The sequence below is a fragment of the Herpailurus yagouaroundi genome, unplaced genomic scaffold, assembly GCF_014898765.1.
Source record: "Herpailurus yagouaroundi ecotype Mexico unplaced genomic scaffold, PumYag 163, whole genome shotgun sequence".
Taxonomy (NCBI): domain Eukaryota; kingdom Metazoa; phylum Chordata; class Mammalia; order Carnivora; family Felidae; genus Herpailurus; species Herpailurus yagouaroundi.
In genome coordinates, this window is record NW_024412404.1 from 4553046 (window position 1) to 4573726 (window position 20681).

The window sequence follows — 20681 nt, forward strand, 5'->3', positions numbered from 1 at the left end:
CTGGAAATCAAAACTGTCAAGTCCACTTATGGCAGGGCTAGTAAGCATACAAGGGCCTCTGAAACAGTGGACAAATATTAGGTTCTTCCATGAGTTGACTGAATCCCCTCGAAGGCTTAGAGAAAATTCTCAGATGTCAAGTCAGTGGGGTTCATTCCAGGTATGCACATAATCTCAAGTAGAGTTTGCACCCATATTAAAAGTAGGTTTAAAATGAAGCAAGATATTACCTTTCCATTTTGAGAAAGTCTGACATCACATCTGTAAAAATGGTATGAACCTCTGAAGAAAGGCTTTGGCATAAGGATAGCATGGTGATGTTCAAAAGTGGTTTAATCTCCCTTTGCTAGATTTGTCCATGGAAAAGTTAAAAATAATTTTGGAAAAAACAGAATAATGAGCACCCTGGAGCTCTCATGCCACTAGCCTCCTCAAATAACAAACAGAAATAAGAAAATAGCTCATTCATATATTATAAAGAAACCACCACACAGAGCACTAAGTACTAAACAGGATGCAGGGTTTTTTTTTTTCTAATCCTAATGCTGTAAATGTGCAATAAAGGGAAGAATAATACACAAATGAGTTTAAAATAGAACTGAGCAGGTCTTATCCATTCTATTTTAGGGAAATTCAATGAAGTATGTACTGGGTTTCTAAAACCGTTGTAATGAATGTTGCATGGGAATTCATGGACACTCATCCCAGACCCACCCCCACTAGACCAAGGGAAAATCTTGCAGACCATGAGAAGTTGCATCCAAGTGTATTGCCTCGCATGCTTGACTAGCTGTTTTAATGTTAGGGCTCAGCATCAAATTCCAGACATGGTACTCATTCTCAGTATTGTCTGTTGACCTGATATTTAGCTGGAATAAAATATTTTAAACAGAGAGTCCAGATGGGAGACTGACACCAACAGTGGAGTAGTGTAATCATTTCAATAAATCTTAAGTGCAGTTTAGGCACTGGTTTCCTGGACATCCTGAAATTTACAATTCTGTTTCTGGGAAATAAAATAAAATTTTATGTTTATTACATTGCTCTGTGACACTTTTCATGGGTTAGTAATTCTCTAGGGATTTCAGGGGAATACAGCTAACATGTTTTAACCTGTTCTTAGGTGCTTCCTAGGTGCCCAGATCTTACATATGTCATCTGATTTAATCCTTACGGCCAGTCCAAAAGGTAGGTGTTGTGATCTTTTTTCCATAGTAAAAGTAGAACTTGAGTAGGTTAACCAACTGACTCAAGACCACAAAGAGATGGACTTGGAATTCTGAGCAGCGCCCACCAATCACATAGCCCCTTCTCTTCAAGTACTTTGAAAATCATCCTTTTTCCACTATAGCATGTGGTGTCTGGATATATCATTAAAGATGCAAATGTATGTATTGCTGCTTTCCTATAACTGCAATGCCCAGGAAAGAAGGTTGGGAGGAATTCTGGCTAATTGGCTATTTTAATTAGCTGAGGGTTAGTGTTTTCTTTAAAAATCTTGTTGAAGCAGCTCTTGAAATGCACCCATCTTCTTCCTTAGCTTAGCAGAATATGGCAACTAAAAGCAATGTTTTATCTGATCATGCCATAGTCTTAACCAGATCTCTGTTAAAATGTCACTTAATCAGAGAGACTTCCTATGACCACACTTGATTAAAAAAAAATCTCTCCAAGTTTTCCCTCCATTTTCCCACCCTTTCACCGCTTTGCTTTTTCCTTCACAGCACATGTCACTAATTGATATGCTACATATTGACTTGTTTATTCTTTGTCTCCCTTCAGTGTAAGCTTCATGAGAGAAGGGGCTTTGTGACATCCAGAATTGTTACTCCAGGGCCTAGAACACTGTCTGAAATATAGTAAGTACTCAAACAATACTATGGGATGAATGAATGACTCCAGTTAAATGACTTCTAACCATTTAGTTCTGTTGCTGAAGTAGATTGGGCTGAATATGTGTGTGTGACCCCCTGTTGTCCATTATACGGCACTTAGGGTTGGAGTTATTTATAATAAAGCTGTTGCCACACTGTCTGATTCTTTCTTATACAAATAGACATAGAGCAGTAGTTTTAGTAAATTAAGGCTTCTGGCCAGTTAGAAATGGTCCATCAAGTTGTCTTACAATTTGAATGAAAGAATGGGTTTCTTGTGTGCTCTGCTTTATAATTGCCATCTAGCTCCTCTTGCTGAGTATTTTCCTCAAGATTCTTGCATGGAACACATGAAAAGTTATTCAAAAATGAAATATTTTCCACACCAGCTATGCACCAAAGTCTGATGAAGAGAAAATATAGTGGAGTTTCTGGGTATTCTATGTCAGAATGTGAAGGTCTATTGCCCCCAAAGGGCTAGTTACAACATCTTTAATAGTATGATAGGCTTTATGAATTTATATCTTCAAAGAGTGGACTTTAGGTTATTTGGTGGTAGCTTATTTTTTATGCTTGACCCAGAAATATAATTTAGCACCAATCAATGAATTGAAAATTCTTCACTTCAGTATCAGAAAGCAATTATTTTATATTAGAAAATAAAGACTTGCAGTGAAACACGTAATTGTAACCATTACAAATATTGTCCTATTCAGTGGTTCAGCCCATACTTGAATCCATAGTTGAATTCCACCTCTTCATTTCATCTACCTTTACCACACTCCCCCTCAAGTCAGAACTTCATTTGAATGGCTTACTGGCTTCATCAAATGTCTGTAATTCAACCTGCCCCATTTCCCCCTCAAAGATCCCTTCTGCTGATAATCCTCTCCATTTTCCTTTAGTTAATTTCATCATTCTGTTGGCTTACTGGTATTATCTTTTCTACCAAAGATGCAATCTCTTTATCTTTGTATTAATAGCTTCTCAATTCTTGCATGAGCTTCCATTTAAATATCATAGTTTATTACTTTTGAATAAAATAACTATTCACAATGACTGGGAAATTAGATACTCATATTTTGGGCTCTTATGTAACATTCCTTAATTGATCTCCTCTGCTCTCAGCATCACCTCTTCTTCTAGGTTCACTGCAATTATTGACTGAGAAATCTTATGTCAATAGGATAAAGAGGGGAAAATTGATACTACCCCAGAGTCCTTTATCCTCTGACAAGTTGTAGTCACAATTTAGAATGCTATCTTATCTTAGATTGGTTTGTAGGGTCAGGTACCCATACTAGCTGAAAGTTAGGACAAGAACACACTAATTCAGCCATTTGAAGTTTGAATCCATTGTTTTCATTTGTCACTTTTGAGAACTATTTAACCCAAGTTGAATTGATTTGGTTGCAAAAGTAGACTTACAGTGTAAGGGGAAGAGTGTTTCAACTTTCTAGGCAAGGGGAATAAAAGCTCACATGAGGGCTGTGCTGTGTGTGGGCTATGATTTTAAAACTTTGAAACATGACCAATGGATGGACATACCAACACAGGAAAGCCCAAATTTTCTGTTCTCAAATCCTACCCTTGCAATCTCCCTCCAGAGATAGTCCTGTCTCACCACTCAAGGAGCCTAGGCAGGGGTATAAATCCACTTCCTCTCATTTTCCCCTCATGGGAAAAAGCCCAGGTAAAAACACTTTCTTCCTCCTTAGCCCAATGAACATGTGACATTATAATTCTGTTCAGTTCTGAATTAATGTTCTTATGTTTAGAACTGTCTTGCTCTCTTATATGAATATGGGTGTAGATTGGACTTCAGCAGCTGATCTGTGTTCCATGTAGGCAATTTGGTTTCTCCTGGTAAGTGACCCATCCCTGTTGAATTCTGGATGGTCAAAAATCCATAGAAGGTGTTGAAGAGATAGTCCCAAAATGAAGGATTTCTAATGTGAGGAATTGGCTGGTGTGAGATCTCAGGGAAGGTTGTATTGGTGATTCCAAAATACCATTATTTCATAATTTGTAAGGGTATCTGCAGCACTATCAGCACAGCAACTATAGGCATCTGATCTCAATCAGTCCCTCCATGGAATTTTAAAATCAGAGTTGAGGAAAGGGGGCCAACCTCTCTCAGGTGGCAAAAGCTGTTAAGAAAAGAGATTTGAATGTTCAGTGGTCATGTTTCCCATCATAAAGGAAAAACTGGTTTGCTATGAGAAAAAGTGAACTTGACCCAGAAAGAGGCCAAAGGCAAGGATGAGGCAAGAAAGCCCAGGTAGCATTCCAGCCCCTGGTTCCCACTGTTCCTGAGATCCAAAGGCACTGCTCTCATTTCCACAGTGAGATAGAATTCACTGTGAATTCTATTCAACTATTTCTTTGATTAAATAAAATATCCACAGAAACCTTCCAATAAACTCCTTTTCCCTGGACTAAGCTAGTTCCAGTTGGAGTTTTGCATATTTGTATTCAAGAGTCCTAATTATACATGTATACTTGAGAGTTCAAAACCAGGCTTCAATCAGGCCATTCTAATGGTGTCTGGGACAAGGTGGTGGGGGTGGTGGTGTTGCAATTTATCCAATTATAACTTTTTCCCAATTTGCCAACCACAATTAAAAGAGCAATAGTCAAGAATCATAGTTTTTCTGGTTCTGTGTTGAGGGTTAGAGTACCATTTTCAACAGGAAACTTCGAGATTATCTTCTGTGTACTTTTATCACTTGTTCACCAACGAATTCTCATGGCTTCCCTTCTACTGAGTGAATACAAATGACCACTGGTTGGAGATGAATGGGCAGAGCCAAACCCAGTGTGTTCCTCTAAATATCTGTACCTTTTCTCCTTTTTTTTTTTTTTTTTTTTGGCCATGAGATTGCATTTTAAATATGGCTCTTACTTTTTAAAGTAATGCTTTCCTACTTTTTATAAAGTATTTTTAGAAGTAATACATGCTTCCTATTTTTTATTAATTTAAACCCCAGTGATGGTTGATGATGTTAAGCCATTGCAGTTCTCTGTCCCTACATTTCTGGAGCATTCCAAAGGCCAGAATATTTTCAGCTCTTGCCACCTCCATTTCTATTCCTTGTAATTTTCTGACTTTTCCCGCAAGGAGCATGATGCAGAATCAACACTCACAAGTCGATAGTTGTATGAGTAAACAACCCTGCAAGAGTGAAGAGATGTTGTGAATTGATTAATCCTTCTGTTCCACTAGGTGGTGCTGGTTGACATGTCGTCTGCCTTCAAATGTAAAGGCCTCAATCTGTCACCATTTAGTTGTCAGTAGGAATTGATGAGATTCAGAGAGTTTATCCGTCCAAGCCAGGAATTTCTGAGTTGCTGCTGGGCTTGTCCTCTGACTAGATGTGTGGGCTTCTTAATTTCTTTATTCTAAAATAGGCTAATGGTCCTCTATGTGAGAGGATGTAGTAGGATGTCTGGTTCTCTCTCGACACCTCAGAGGCCCACTTTCCTCTGGGGTTTGGGGTTTGGGGGCACTGCTTCATAAGACCTATATGGCAAAGGGGTTGTTTGAGAGTGAAAAGACATAAGCTTGGCTCACCAGTACTAGATATCTCACTATCATCTTGCCTGCTGATCATTAGCATTTGGCCCCAAAACTATTGGTTTTGGGTCTCTCCTTTTCTGCCCCTGAGATAGAATTTTAGATAAGACTTTTACTTTCAAAATGTAAGAAATACAATCATAGGATCTTTATGATAGACTTACAAAAGGACCTTTTAAGTGATTCATGTTTTGGCAGGATAATGCCTAATGTAGTAATATTCACTTTATCAGGCATCATCAGAGAAAGAGATATTGCATACAAGCAAATTTTCCAGATAATCAAACCTTATTATTTTCCATGCCAAATCTTTAGAAAATATTGCAGTGTTGGAGTAGATTAAAAATAGTCCTAAAATATATTGTACATGCTGTGCTTTTTAAAGCATAATATGCTAAATTTAATTTATTTAATAACTCACATTGCATGTATGTATGTATGTATGTTCTAAGAGTTGTTTTGGCATTCTAGTATTTTTGCCCCGAAAAATTGCTAAATGTTTCTACCATTCTTCCTTTCTTCCCGAGTACACTCCGCTCTTTTCTATTTTTCAAGTTTGTAATCAGTGGCATATCTTATGCTGGATACCAGATTGGCAGTATGCTCAGTATGGGCTAACAAAGGCACTAAACTCCTCAGCCGAAGTTCTGCATAATAATATATTTGGACAGAAAACTGCACTTTCCTGCCTTCCATGGGGTTCTCTGGACTCCTGAACACCTCAAACCCCAGGGACAGTTTCCCAGTCAATGGTCTAACAGGAGACCTCACTTTGGTTATAGTCACTCTCTGAACGCTTCCTTCCCATCCATGTTCCATAATGGAAATGGCTTTATTAAAGATACCAAGGAAATAACATTAACATAATAAGATAGGGAGAGGGAGGAAGAAATCTATAAAAGTCAGAGCCACAATGGTATGTTCTTACCAAAACATGAAAGACCAGAAAAGAGAAATAGCAGATAAGACTCCTTTATTCATAAAAACAGAAACCCCCAACTGGGATGCCTGGATGGCTCAGTTGGTTAAGCGTCCAACCTCAACTCAGGTCATGATCTCACCATTCGTGGGTTCAAACCCTGTGTTGGGCTCTGTGCTGACAGCTCAGAGCCTGGAGCCTGCTTCGGATTCTGTGTCTCCCCCTCTGTCTTCATATTCTCTGTCTCCCTCTGCCCCTCCCCCGCTTGTATTTTGTCTCTCTCTTTCTCTCTCTCTCAAAAATAAACATTAAAAAAATTAAAAAATAAAAGAACAGAAACTCATCTTAAACTGGCTTATGCTCCAACATTCACCAAAGAAAAGAGGGTCTGGAAAACCTCAGAAGAGATGGATACCAGGGTTCAAATAGCCTCCAGGACCCAGTTACTCTCCATCTCTGTCCTACTCTGCTCTGTCTTTGCTCCATGCACATACCTGTCTTCTCCATTCATGGCCCCCAGAAGATCCAGGCTTATATCCTCCTGGCTTCCAGTCAAATGGAAAGAGAGCTTCTCTTTTTAATAATTTCTACAAACACCACATAATTGACTCATTGGCTAGGCTTAGGTCTTATGGCTCCTAAAAGTGGATTGTTATGATTGAAAGCTGCAAAACACTAATTAACCAGATCTGGTCCACCTGTTATCTCTAGAGATAAAGGGATCGGTCAACCATCACCATCTAGATCTAAGATTTAGAGGTTTGAGTGTAGTCACTCCCCAAAGGAAAAACTATTATATTATTACCAGTGTAGGTATGAATGGATGCTGAGAGAATAAAATCAACAGATTTATGCTAAAGTAGCTAATGGAGATGAGCGAGTAAAGCCTGGACACCGATCTACCAACTCCTATTATGACTGAGAATAATTCTCCCACACACCAGCCATGCCTTCCTCCCCTAGTGGGTTCTCTTCTCACACTGTCTCTACCCAGGCAGAATCAGAGATGGGAGAAGGAGAAGGCAAGGTGGCTGCTGAAATCTCCATTAGCCAAATACTCTGAACTCTTCAAAAGCTTTTATCCTATTCCAAAGGTTTTCAACTATTCCAGCTATTTTTCTTTCTTTTAACAGGTTTAAATAGGCCATCACGACTACTTCTCCAAGGACATGAATACTGTCGAAACAAACATAGCTCAACGTCTATCCTTCTAGTACTCTGATGGTTGACCATACTAACATCAAGAGGACTACCTGTGATGTAAATCCAGGTTATCTTTCTCACCTAGTTCCCCATTATTGAATTGGAAGTTTTGAAAAGTTCTAGAAAATCCCACGGATATCTTCCTTTCTTTCCTCTTCCCTTCCTCCCTCCCTCTCACTCTCTCTCCTTCGCTCCATTCCACAAAAATGGACCAAGATCCTATGTACCTATCTGCTGTATCCTAATGTACCTGAGGATACAACCATGAAGACATGAGTCAAAGTCTGACCTTGCAGAACTCACAGAGAATGGCATACACAAGTAAACAGATAGTTATAATACAGAGTGGTCACCACTAGCATAGAATTAGACATAAGGTAGCATGAGCATAAAGATAAAGACCCTTAATTCATACTGGAAGCGTCAGCAGATTGGTTGAATGTATTTCTATTACAGCAAGGTTCTCAGGACACATCTGCCTTCTCCTGATCCCCAGGAGTGCTTCAGGTAATATATGGGGCAGGAGATAAAAGATCTCAGCACATCCCTCAGACATTAAAGAGCAAAAATTCCTAGTTTGAGTCTATGAGCACTGGTTTTAGGGGGTGGGGATATTGCCTGAGGTCGTGTGCAAACTTCTTCATGTTTGTTCATTTTTTTCTGGGAGAGCATTTATAATTTTTACCAGGGCCTCAAGAGGACCATGATCAAAAGGATTTAAGAGTCACTACTCCAGAGAGAAAGGGGAAGAGAAAAAGAGACAGAGATGCAATCCCTGATGAAAGATTTCTAATGTTTGATGGGGAGCCAAGGAATGAGGGCGATTTCAGCTGCACTAGACTTGCATCATCTCACTTTCCCTGAAACCATTTCCAGCTAGAATTGAGATTTTAGAAAGTATACTAATAGATTCTTTTTTTCTTCTTTTTAAATTTTCCCTTTAATGGTGAAGAGCCCTATTGCATGTTGATTATATTAAATTAGCCACTGTCTGTCCCCCACTCCCATCCCCTCCCCAGGGAACGTTGAGCAATATCCTGATCAGGCCGCATGTGGATCTGGGCTGTGTCTGGCCTTCTTGTGAAGTAGATGGGGCTTGGCTCCAATGCCCTTCTTCTCTATTCTCCATCCTAGATCCTTCTCCTCGATACATGTGTCTCTACCCTCAGGGCCTATCCTGTGTTTCATTCTTCTTATTCATCTTCATCCTTACCAAATGATTAATTAGTAACTTAGGCATTGGTTGATAAAGGAAGGAACTCATGATTACATTTCAAGAGAAGATTGTCTAATAGATTTGGAAAGTTCTTCAGGAATCAAAGTATGGTTGCTGACTGCCTGAGAAACTGGTATTTCAAGGCATTAGAGACTCAAATCACACTACAAAACTGAGTGCTGATTCATGAGGGAAGTGTATACCCACTCATAGGTTGGTATCACGACAATGGGCAATGACTTTCTGAGAGTCACTGGGCCTCCCAACAACTGTCAAATAAGAGAATTGGACCAGATTCTCTCCAGGGTCCCCTTTAGCTTCAAAATATCAGATATTGAATGAGAATTACAAATAAACTCCCAATAAGCAGAAATGCCCAAATACAGAATGAGAGATACTTAATGCCCTACCATGGAGATATTGTTGCAGAGGCTAAAACAACCCCTTGTGAAGGATATTCTAGAAAGGATTTGGGGTGTGTGTGTGTGTGTGTGTGTGTGTGTATACACTCATTTTTTCATTCAACAAATGCTAAGAAAGCCCCATCTACCAGTTAGGCCCTGATGAGTTGGCATTCAAACATGATTCTGACAGTTTCTGCTTTAGTAAGTCTGCATTCTAGACTCACACATGACTACCGTGGTCAGATATGACTATAAGGAGAGATGGGCCCTGAGGTCAGCTATAAAGTATAAGCCCTACTAAAGGCATTCAAATGTTAAAAGTATACTCATTTTGTGGGTCAGATAAAATAGTTCTACAACATGTATTTAACATTGATCACAAAGTGGTGATTCATGGTCCAGAAAATAATAAAGATTTATTAAGTGCTTATCGTGTGCCAACATTGTTCTAGGTGCTTTATACATATTAAGTCACTTGTTTCTATAATTAAAGGCACTTGTATTAGGGGCAATTCTTACCTCCATCTTACAGATGAGAAAGCCAACGCACAAAAGAATGAAGTGAGGAGCCCAAGTTACCTGGCCAGCCAAAAATTCTAACTGTAGAACTGTTTTTGACACTTTACATTGCCTCTATAGATGATTTCTCTGATTCTGAACTTCCTGATTATATGAAATTGGTCTTATTTCATCAAACTAAAGAAACTGTGTTAGCGAGCAACTTTTATTTACTTGTTCTGTATGCAACCTGTTTCATACAGGTTACAGTGAAGAGAGTCAGGGTCCATTTTATACTTGAACCAGAATGACTTCTGACATTACATCTCATTTTTAAAAAATGGTCTTCTCAAAAGAAGGCAAGCCCGAAAAGATGCTAGTTTCAGATTGTATCCTTGCCTACTGAGTGGTCAAAGGCTGGGGTGGAACAGTGAACCAATAATCCTCTATTTTACATGTCAAAGGAACAAGTAAATTATTCACACTTTTATGTAACAAACTTGTAGCCTTGACCACAAAGCAGTAGAACTTAAAAAGTGGAGGAGCCTACTTAAGATTCTTTCCCTCTGCCCTGCTCCCCTGCTCCAGTTTTCTCTCTTTTTCTCTCTCTAAAAAAACAAAACAAAACAAAAAAAAAAACCAAAAAGTGTGGGGAGAGGTCTGATCATCAGGTATTACAGTTAGTTCTAGGTATGTCAATAGGATTTTCCAGAAAACAGTAGCCTTCTGGGGCACCTGGGTGACTCAGTCGGTTGAGCATCCTACTTCAGCTCAGGTCATGGTCTCACAGTTGACAAGTTCAAGCCCCACATTGGGCTCACTGCTGTCAGAATGGAGCCTGCCTTGGATCTTCTGTCCCTTTCTCTCTGATGCTGCCCCACTTGTGCTCTCTCCCTCTCAAAAATAAATAAACATTAAAAAAGAAAAGAAAAGAAAAGAGAACAAGAGAAAAGAAGAGAAGAGAAGAGAAAGGAAAAGAAAAGAAAAGAAAAGAAAAGAAAAGAAAAGAAGAGAAAAGAAAAAAGGAAAGGAAAGAAAAGAAAAGAAAAGAAAAGAAAAGAGAAGACTTCATGATCAAATGAGTGGAAAGTTTTGAGTTATAGGGAGTCAACCTACGTTTGCTACTTAAAGATTTGTCAGATTCCTTTCACTGGGAATCTTTTTTGCATTTCTTGGGCTAGGAATTTCTGCAGAGCAGATTTGGAAATCTGAGCCCGGTCTTCCCATCTAATTTTGCACATGTGGAACTGAGGAGCTTGGAGAAGATGAGTGAGCCACCCTCGGACTCACAACTGATAAATCATAGCCTGATTTAACGACAGTACTGAACAAAAGTCCATTGGATTTTATAATCCTTTTAGGCTAGAACTGAAAGAAATCTTAAAGAGTATCTAATTTAAGAAATTCATTTTGTTAGAGAAGAAATACTGCTCCAAAGAGGATAAGTTACTTGCCCAAAGTTGTACAGGCAGAGTCTGGATCACAGCTTAGGCTTTCTGCCTTCTCCTTGGAAGCAGACAAAACCAAAATGAATTTAATTATGCTAGCCAGAAGTGATTATTAACCAAGATTTTCCATGTACTGTGTAAAAGCTTCTGCTAAATGTTATAGGGCCTTTACATGGCAGACACTGAAATGTTGCTGTAGCCTCAGTAAGAAAGCAATTGAGAGTTGGCCAGGGATTTCACATCAGGATTATGTGAGGAGCTTTAAAAATAATACTGATGACCCTTGTGGGGCCACACTGGATGATCTAAATCTAGAATTTGGAGGTAGGATGGGGCCCTGATACCTGTACTTTTTAAAGTCCCCCAGATGATTCTAGTTTACATTGGGTGGAAAACCACTAACTTATAGCACAACTAGAGCAAAATGTGACCTGGAGTTAGGGAGAAGGAGGAGACATGGCAGCAAAGGCCTCAGGTAAGAGGATGCCCAGGTCACCCACAGAGAGGAGGCCATGGTGCCTATCTCCTCAGAATGCTCGCATGCACACACACACACACACACACACACACACACACACTCCTTTTATCTGTCTAGTCTATGTCTAGGAGAGGAGAAACACCTTGTGGGAAGACATGAATAAAGGGATCACTGACTAACCTTAGGCCTAGCTGAGTCTTGGTGGGGATTTGTGGGAAATCTTATCAGCATGACCCTCTGGTTTCCTTCTGAAACACACTATACTCTGAGCATCTATGCTCAGGATGTGGAAAGAACAGGTCTGAGAATCACTTAGAACTTTAGGTAGACAGGATTGACATAGAGGACTCTCACTAGCCACAAAACTAAGAGGTGACAGCAGGCAGTTGATAGAGTCCATGAAAATTGCTCTGGTGCCACCAATACAATGAACCAGTGATGACTCCCATGAGTAGATCCCACTGCAAGTGGGCACATGTTACTCCACTACCCAGGAAATGCTCCCTGGAATCAATTCCCTGCCCAGGACAGTGGTAGTCTACTATGTTCCTTAGATATCTTTGTTCCTTAGATTCTTTTCAACCCTCCTTTGCCATCCTTTGGAGATTTTTTTTTATGCCAGACAAATTTTGGACCTATAACCATTACTCCAATTATTTCTGTAATAATAACCTTCTTATATGTCATAAGACTGCCCAATCTGGCCATGACACAGCTGATTATGAACTGTGACTCAGTGGCCGACATTTCAAGACAACCTTTAGCCAGTTCCAGTAAAAAATCAGCAGCCAGAATTTTCTAGCAATTATTGTAATTTTTGTATTAAAAATCAAAATAGCAATAGTCAGATTTCTCTAATTGATTCTTGACTAACCACATGAGGATGGAGTCTCATTTGTAGGGGAACCAGCTTCTTGTCCTTCACCTCTGATCACAGCAAGTCTCAGAATGAAATGCTATCTGAAATTAAATTGTGGCTTTCTTGCTTTCTTTCTTTCTTTCTTTCTTTCTTTCTTCCTCTCATTCTTTCTTTCTTTTTATCTCCCATCCCTTTTTATTTAACTATCCCCCGCCCTAGCCGGAACCTGAGAGTTAGCATGTACAGTGTGCCTTCCAACTGAACTGCCTGGTCGTCTATGACTCAGCTATCCAGAGAGCCACAGCTGGCTTGGTGTGGATTTTAAAAGACTCCCCTCTCTCAACCTCACTCTCTCTCTCCACATACCCCTCCCTTACCCCCCAACCCCCTCTCCCTCTTCAGTTACACAGCGTGAATTAATAGCCAGTTCCTTCCAGTTGGCTGTGAGGAGCACAGAGGGAAACTTCTAGTTCTCTGGCTACAGGCTTGGTCTGAGGAAGCAGCTTATAAGGTCAGTGTCCCAAACCAAAGCAGACAGCAATACAAATAAACAGCCGTGGGGAGACAGACACGGAGTCAGGAAAATCCCCTACATGACTAGACTATCAGTTTCAGCAGTGCTGTGGCTGGGAATGTCAGGTTCAAGCCTGTGACACTGAGGCCAAAGTGTTTGCCTTGGAATAATTGGTGTTCTCAAGCCTATTTCTCCTTAGTGACCATATTTTGCTAAAGAAAGAAAAATCATGCATGTATGGGATGGGTGGGAGTCAGTTTCTGATAATTATAAAAATGGTGCATTTCCAGGATTTGAGTTAATTGAGGTAGAAGGACATTCTAAATTAGTAAAGAGCCTGAATTGTAGAAGTTCTCAAGAAACAAGTGCCAGTGGGGAGGGGTCCTACTGGTCGATGTTCTAAAAAAAGGATGGGTGTTCAAGATCCTAGATGTCATTTGAATCCTGGCTCCAAATGTGGTTTGTTGTGATAAATGTTACCAGAGGCAGATTTGTCATGAAACCAGTAAAGCTTGTATTTTGGGACACAGCTAAGGGGCACTCAAAATGTGTTTGTATGGTCATATTTTGTTGTAAAATTTGCAGAAGTAAATTATTTTGTATTCTTTTTCTTAAAGAAGGATCCTGACTTGTGTAAACTCTAGGCCCCTTAAAACCTGGATCTAGGGGCGCCTGGGTGGCGCAGTCGGTTAAGCGTCCGACTTCAGCCAGGTCACGATCTCGCGGTCCGGGAGTTCGAGCCCCGCGTCAGGCTCTGGGCTGATGGCTCGGAGCCTGGAGCCTGTTTCTGATTCTGTGTCTCCCTCTCTCTCTGCCCCTCCCCTGTTCATGCTCTGTCTCTCTCTGTCCCAAAAATAAATAAACGTTGAAAAAAAAATTAAAAAAAAAAAAAACCTGGATCTACCCCACTTCAGAAAGGTGTGGTTAGGGCTGGGGGTGATGGTGAAGGGGATTGCCTTTGGAGTTCACTCTTGTTCCTATTGATTCAGGAATAGAGGAGGAGGTACCCTGCTGGGAGGGTCCAGCTTGTCATTTTCATTGGTGATTTGGCTTCCTCTCTCTTCATCCAGGCCAGCTCCCTTGTACCCCTCAGAACAATTCAGTGTGTCCCTACAGACACTTCCTATACTCATGATCCTGACTTTAGAAGCAAATATGAGAGTTTGTATGCCTGGCATAAATAAGCATTCAATAGCACTAGCAGTAGTGGACAAATTTTGTGCATCCAGAGAGGTATCCCCTTTTATGAGTACCTCAGATCCTAAGCCACAACTGTCCACGGTGGGCATGTGCCTCAAGTCAGGCCTTTCAGAATCCTTCCTGGGTTATTTCAACTGGAACGGGGTAAAAAGGACCTATTTTTTCTCTTCCCAAGGCCGTAAAAGATATGAACCCATGACTAATGGCAGATGCATCTTCTGCCTTGCAGAAAATCTGGTCTGAGAATGAGTGGAGAGAAAGTCAACAGCCCTGCAGTCCCTGAGTTCATCCAGCCCCATATCATCTTCCTGTAGTTCATGAGCCAGTACATTTCTCCTTTCTTCTCAAGTAGGTTGCTGTCTCTTGCAACCCAAATTATTCTGGCTGATGCATCTTTTATCTGGAATTACCTTGTCATTGAAAGAATTTGTCAAGCTCATTGTTTCTCTTTCTCCTCATGGGCATACTCTCTGCAGAGTCATTCTCTAAAATGAAATTTTAATCACTTTTTAAAAAAAATTAATGTTTATTTATTATTGAGAAACAGAGAGAGAGAGAGAATGAGCATGGGAGGGGCAAAGAGAGGGAGAGACACAGAATATGAAGCAGGATCCAGGCTCTGAGCTCTCAGTACAGAGCCCCATGTGGGTCTCGAACTCACAAACCACTAGATGATGACCTGAGCTGAAGTCAGACGCCCAACCGACTGAGCCACCCAGGCACCCCAAATTTTAATCACTTTTATGAACACACCACACATGAATAGATTACTACACATCCTTGACACTTTCAACTCAACTACCATGTATTGAATACCTATTAGGTCCAGGACAACTGGCTTTCATCTGGACTAGGTGAACTACATGGAAATTGGCTATGCTTATACTGCAAAATAAACAAGCCATAACTTCTTCGTGCTCTTGTCGCTGAAAAGGAAAAGAAACTCTTGGGTTGATCAATGATGGCTGCAACTTCTGGAATATATTAAATGCCATGTAGCTGCTGGATTAATTATCTGAGAGCTTGAAGGACATTTTGACTATTATAAGAGTTAAAAAGAAATAGATGTGTTGGGTATAATGACTTTGCTCTCATTGAAATTACTCACAAGAGACAACTGTTCCCATTAGGGACACCTTGAGTTGGTGACTTCCTATATTAATAGTTGATGTGACTGGAGGGCATCAGTTTTTACTCAGCCTATGTAGGTGTGTACCACAACTCAAACTAATTTAGTCAACACTCAAATTAGTGCTGCCAAGAATTAGATTTTTCAATTAAACAGCTAAGAATGACTAGGGGCACCTGGGTGGCTCAGTCGGTTGGGTGTCCGACTTTGGCTCAGGTCATGTTCTCACGGTTCATGGTTCGAGCCCCGCGTCGGGCTCTGTGGTGACAGCTCAGAGCCTGGATCCTGCTTCAGATTCTGTGTATCCCTCTCTCTGGCCTTCCCTTGCTCATGCTCTGTCTCACTCTCTCTCTCAAAAATAAATAAACATTAAAAAAAAAAGAATGACTTGTAACTAGTTTACAAATAATGTTTATGGTTGATTTATTAAATGATACTATTGAGTTTGAAAATAGCCTTTTTCATAGGTAGGTTATATATATTTAACTTGAAACCCAATTTTCACAGAAAGTAGGAAAAAATGTATTTCATCTTAGTTCACTGCCCAAATTTTCACAAATTGCCTACTCAAAAGATCAAAATTACAGAGAGAGTGATAAATGGTAAATTACCTGAATAGAGTGTTGGGTTGGAAATCTGAAATCCTAAGTTCTTGTCTTAGTTCTGTCCATAAATTACTTCAATTACTCAGAGCTTCAGTTTCTTCATCTGTATAATGGTAGGATTGGACTACATAATAACTGTCATTTATTGTGCTATTACTATAAGCTAGACATTATACTAGGAGCTTCATGTACATTATTATACTGTCATTTATTTCTCCCATTAATTCTTTAATAGGTGATATTTTTAATCTCTAATTCTGCACACATAAATAAACTGAGATTCAGAGAGATAAAGAAATTTTCCTAAGACCACACAGAAAGTAGGAGGAGAATAAAGATTCAAACTGGATTAGACCAGGTTCCAGGTCAGAGCCTCACACATAACCATTATTTCATACTTCTCTCAAAGATTCTTTCATCTTTAAAGTACTTTTCTTCTATTTCTATGTAGCATCTATTTCAGGATGAACAAGGTTTCCTCTTTATCTTAATGTATTTAGACCAGATTGTGGCAGTTAATGTCCAGTTAATCCAATTGTAATAAAAAGTGATCTTGGACCTATTTATTCAATTATTACCAGCTCAGAACTAATTTTCAGCAAAATTAAGATCCACTAGTCAAGAAAACACAGATGGCACCTGATTCCACAACTTATTCTCCAGTTCATTCTGACCATATTACTTTTTCTTAGGCACAAACTCTGTTTAGAAGGCAAATTTTGTACTGAAAGAAAAATTAACTATTCTTGGCTTCTGTCAATTGAGTAAAATCCTCAGCCAAACACCTGTTTTTTTTTTTCCCCTGGTCTCCAATCCTTTGACTCCACCCCAGCCACCACAAACAACGTCTGACCATGTGGTCTGACTCTTGTTATGATGGTGGCAATTTTGATTCTACCCCAGTTCTTCCAAAAAGGAGGTTGAGATTCCAAGCAAATCTATCAACAAGCTCATATTTATCTCCTAGAGTGTTCTTAACTCCTTGAGGAGCTGAGGGTTGGAATTGCAAAGAAATGTAACATGTGGCCCATTGCCTTGTAGGGGCTGCAAATGGTGGGGGCACAAATGAAGCTGCTGGAGATAGAGAACAGTGTAGAATGAAGGGTAAATTATATGTTAGGAAGTCTTATCCGCCATGGTAGAAGTGAAAGCCGAAACCAATGGTCAAGGGCTGGGCTGGGGAAGAGGTATAGGCAAAACTTGGGTCTGTCAGAGAGAAGGGTCTTTCTACCTAAGAGGAGTGAGAGAGCCCTGGTGAAGGTGATAGATGTCCACTAAACTTATTTGGTAATCATTTCACAATATACACATATGTCAAGTCATTATGGTATACATCTTAAATTTATACAGTGTTGTGTATCAATTATGCTTCAGTTTCAATAAAACTGAAAGGAAAAACAAGCAAGTAAGACAACCACAATGACTAATAAAGAAGGGAATGAACATGATATGCTATAGCACTGTGAGGAGACTTTCTGTGCTGAGCAGACCTCTAATCAAAACCTCTAGGGGCGCCTGGGTGGCTCAGTTGGTTAAGCATCTGACTTCAGCTCAGGTCATGATCTCATGATTCGTGGGTTCGAGCCCCACATCAAGCTCTGTGCTGACCGCTCAGAGCCTGGGCCCTGCTTTGGATTCTGTGTCTCCCTCTCTCTCTGCTCTTCCCCGACTCACATTCTGTCTCTTTCTCTCAAAAATAAATAAACATTAAAAAAAAAAAAAAAACACCTGGGGCGCCTGGGTGGCGCAGTCGGTTAAGCGTCCGACTTCAGCCAGGTCACGATCTCGCGGTCCGTGAGTTAGAGCCCCGCGTCAGGCTCTGGGCTGATGGCTCGGAGCCTGGAGCCTGTTTCCGATTCTGTGTCTCCCTCTCTCTCTGCCCCTCCCCCGTTCATGCTCTGTCTCTCTCTGTCCCAAAAATAAAAATTAAAAAAAAAGTTGAAAAAAAAAAAAACACCTGTAGTTAAAAACTGGAAAATTCCATCAGAAAGTTTCATTGAGAACAGAAACCACTTTTTTTTTTTTTTGCTTATTACCCTGTACCTAAAACAATACTCAATACAGAGTAATTATTCAACTATTTATTTAATGAATAAACAAATTACTTATCTACTTTTTTTTTCATTTTAGAGAGAGAGAGAGCACAAGCAGGGGAGAGACAGAAAGAATCCTAAGCAGGCTCCATGCTTAATGTGGAGTCCAATGCAAGGCTTGATCCCATGACCCTGGGATCATGACGTGAGCTGAAATCAAGAGTTGGATGCTCAACTGACTAAGCCACCCAGGTGCCCCTTATCTACTTCCAATACCTAAATGCTATATTTGTTTTTTTAATTTTTAAAAATATTTTTACTTATATTTGACAAAGAGAGAGAGGGGCAGACAGAGCTTGAGCAGGGGAGGGGCAGAGAGACTGAGACAGAATCTGAAGCAAGCTCCAGGCTCTGAGCTGTCAGCACAGAGCCTGATGTGGGACTCAAACCCATGAGCAGTGAGATCATGACCTGAGCCGAAGTCAGAAGCTTAACCAACTGAGCCACCCAAGCGCCCCCCCACCAAGTGCTGTATTTCATGTAGTCCTGTGCCTCTCAAAGTATGGTCCCTAGACTAGCATCATTGACACCACATAGTACCTTGCTAGAAGTGAAAGTTCTCAGGCTCCACTCCAGACATGTTGAGCCAGACATTCTAGAGTTGGGGTCTAGCAGTCTGTGTTTTAACAAGCCCTCCAGGTGATCCTGATTCAGGCTAAAATTTGAGAACCACTGATATAGGCCAAAGCTTAATTATGGCAATTTTACTACTGCCTCTAAAACTCAAGATACTTCTTCTTCTCTTACCTTCTCTTCTCTTACTTGCTTTAGAATGGAGGGAAATGGGAATATTAAACCAGAACCAAAACCAAAAAATACAGTCAGGTAATATCTGAAACAGCACTGATAGTGAAATCTTTGTATTTTAAAGAACATAATTATCTATATTCAAATAAATAACACATATATTTATCCATTTATCCAGGCCGTTACTCAACTACCATGTGGAAGTGTCTCTGACAGGAAGAGGAAGCAGGACCTCCAACCTGGGTGAGGTAATGCTACTCAAAAATCAAATGATGAGGTCCCAGTTAAGATGGCTGCCTGACCCAAGTATTTCCCCTGCCTTCCAAAAGCCCAATTAAATGATTGCAAAAGAATAGCCCAGAAGAACAAAGAGAATGGGAAGAACACCAAGATAATACCAAAGATTTCAATTAATTTCTGAAAAACTGAAGAGGACAGAAGACTGTGGGACCTTCTTGGACCATCTCGAGTGTACTTGTATTCCTGTTAGTAAATCCCGGGGCAGATTTGTGAGGAGCTGGGCCTGAAAGTTTAGCAAGGCTCTCTCTATTCCATAAGTTAATAAGCCTCCTTCACAATATTTCATAGAATTAGAGAATTTGGAAGGGACATTAGAAATTGCATTTCTAAACTCTGCATTGAATTGGTGAAGAAAATGAGGCATAAGGAAAGTAGGAGACTGCCCTCAGTAACCCACTAGTAACTAGCAGACCTGAGATAATTAACCATGTATCTTTCCCAGTACACGTCCCACCATATTCCACTGCCTGTGTCAGATGGCCAGGATTGCCAAGGCATTCTATCACTTAGTCCCTTTTATCTTTCCAGTTACATGTACCTCTATCACACTATTGCATGAGGCATGGAAGAAAATACTGAGCCAGGGGTCAGAACACAAAAATGCCTCAGCTCTGTTCCTGATTAACTGTGTTGATTCATTCATCTGCTTTGTATTTGTGGGGGTATATGGTGTGTTAGGGAGTGGAGTGGACAAATGGAGATGGGGTTTTTAATGTATATTTTTAAGGTTTTCTTTTTAATTAAAAATTATATACAGGAATGTTATTCAGTTATGAAAAAGAGAATGAAATCCTGCCATTTGCAACAATATGGATGGACCTTGAGGGCATTATGCTAAGTGAAATGAGCCAGACAGAAAAAGATAAACACTGTATGATCTCACCTAAATGTGGAGTCTAAAACAAACAAACAAACAATGGAAAAATAAAACAACAAACAAACAAAAAAATCAAACTCATAAACACAGAGAACAGATTGGTGAGGGGGTGGGTGAAATGGGTTGAAGGGGGTCAAAAGGTACAAACTTCCAGTTACAAAATAAATAAGTTCTTGGAATGCAATGTACAGCATAGTGACTATATTGCATTGCATATTTGAAAGTTGCTAAGGGTAGATCTTAAAAATTCTCATCACACACAAAAAGCATTTGTAACTATGTGTGGTGATGGGTGTTAACTAAATGTATTGTGGTGATCATTTATATATATATATATATATATATATATATATATATATATCTCATTTATATATATCATATATATGATTTATATATACATTATATATATAAGGTCTAAGGTGAATACAATGTTATATGTTCATTAGATCTCAATAATAAATTAATTATTTAATGTATACTCATTACATTAAATGAGCTCTATCACAGTACCATGAATAAATTATTCTTTAATATTTGCAAATCCTTTGGGATTCATTTCTTTTTGTGCTTTGTTTAATACCCAGCTTAATAACCTTATGAATTTATCAAATAATTAGCATTTCTTTAATCCTTAAACAATCAATATTCCTTTCAATATTTGTACATACCTCAAAACTAAAAAAATTGAAAACATATGTAGCTATCAAGTTAAAATTTCCCAAATATTTAAATATTGATTG

General features: G+C 39.6%; 1 long non-coding RNA gene across 1 annotated transcript; it reads left to right on the top strand.

Moving 5' to 3' along the window:
• The first annotated feature begins 1121 nt into the window (after positions 1 to 1121).
• On the top strand, positions 1122 to 19832 carry LOC121036676 (uncharacterized). Its single transcript, XR_005793431.1, has 3 exons — positions 1122 to 1188; positions 1783 to 1859; positions 18943 to 19832. It is a non-coding gene; the product is annotated as an uncharacterized LOC121036676 (long non-coding RNA).
• Positions 19833 to 20681: the final 849 nt, after the last annotated feature.